This window comes from Aplysia californica, unplaced genomic scaffold (assembly GCF_000002075.1).
Source record: "Aplysia californica isolate F4 #8 unplaced genomic scaffold, AplCal3.0 scaffold00625, whole genome shotgun sequence".
Lineage (NCBI taxonomy): Eukaryota > Metazoa > Mollusca > Gastropoda > Aplysiida > Aplysiidae > Aplysia > Aplysia californica.
Genome location: NW_004797895.1, coordinates 62384 through 64121, shown reverse-complemented (window position 1 = coordinate 64121; position 1738 = coordinate 62384).

Sequence of the window (1738 nt, the reverse complement as noted above, 5' to 3'; positions counted from 1 at the left end):
TAAAATTAGTGAGAAAATGGCGGCCAAAGATTACTTATTTCATTAGCTTAAGAGTCCGTGGCAACTGAAGATTTACATTTTTGTGCCTTTAAAAAACCTTTTTCAAAAACATCCACACAGAAATGAATTTTTTAAGGGACATGAAAGGGGTTGAGCCAAAAAACACAAATTTGATAAAAATTCACAAACCTACGGATAATAGTAATAGCAAGTTTCTTCACTTTGATTATTTTGACGAGAGCCTGATTCCACCACGCTGCCTCACATATGTCCTTCAAAGGACCAAACCAAGTGGGACATTCGTGTAAAGTGTCTTTGTGGGTGGTTGGTGGGTGCTCTGGTGTGGTTTGCTTCTTCTTTCCTATCAAACATCTATCATCCTTATCTCCCCCTAGTGCATGGCGTCGGTGACCTAGTGGTTAGGCTACCCGACTCGTAATCGTGAGATTGCGGGTTCGGGGGTTCGAGCCTCAGCTCGGTCCGACGTTGTGTCCTTGGGAAAGGCACTTTACACGAACTTCCCACTTGGCTTGGTCCTATCGGAGACGGACGTTACACTAGGAGATCCCACCCCTTCATTAACCTCATAGTGTTGATAGGGGCGTTAAACCTATACCTTTTTTTATTTATCTCCCCCTCCTTCTTTTTTTGTGTTTGTTACTCTCTTTTAACAACTCTAATCTTCTGACGCTCATATGACCTTATGCAGTTGCGAGCGCAGTAAAACCTCTACAAAAAAGTGTCTTCTCCAAAGACACAATGCCGGACCGAGTTGAGGCTCGAACCCCCTTACCCGCAGTCTCACTATTTCAAGTCCGGTACCCTAACCACTAGACCACCGACGCCACTCGGGATATTTGGACTATACTTTCTTACAAGAATAACTCTGTAATTCAATATCACTCATGAAAGACATTAAGAATCATACTAAAGGCAGTCATTAAAAAAAAAAAAGTATTTTATGCAAATTGTTTGACGTGTTTAGTTTTGATAGCTGACGGGACATTTAGACTATACTTTCATACAATGATGGGATGGTATTTCAGTATAAGCAAATTTCTTTCAACTTTTAAAGATCAAAACATTTGAAAGACATATTATTAATATTAAGAATAATGTTAAATGCAGTCATTTGGAAAAAAAAAATACTTTATGCAAATTCGCGTTTAGTTTCAATGACTGACGGGACAAATGCGGTATTTTTTTCCTGACCTGTCAGTTTCAATGGAATAGTCCGAGACTGGTAAATAAATAAAGTGAAATGGAGTGAGAACCGACCTTCTGAACTCCACATACCCCCCTCCCCCCCCTCCACACACCCCCGGAACAGAAAAACTGGGTGCTCGAAATACCTACCACTGCTGTAGTATGTTAATGATAATGTACTCTGTGGGGTGGGTCAGTCTGAGCGCATCCTCCCCTCTTCCTCCTCCCCCCCCCAACCTGAATCACAACCTACCATGTATGTCTGTCTGTCCATCTCCCCTTTTCTCTCTCACTCTTTCTCTCTCTCCCTGTCTATTTATCTATATATCTATCTATCTATCTGTCTGTCTGCCTATCTATCTGTCTGTCTGTCTGTCTGTCTATCTATCTATCTATCTATCTATCTATCTATTATCTATCTATCTATCTATCTATCTATCTATCTATCTATCTATCTATCTATCTATCTATCTATCCCAGTGTCTCTTTCACTCACTTACACGTATACATAAACATACCCACACACGCTCAC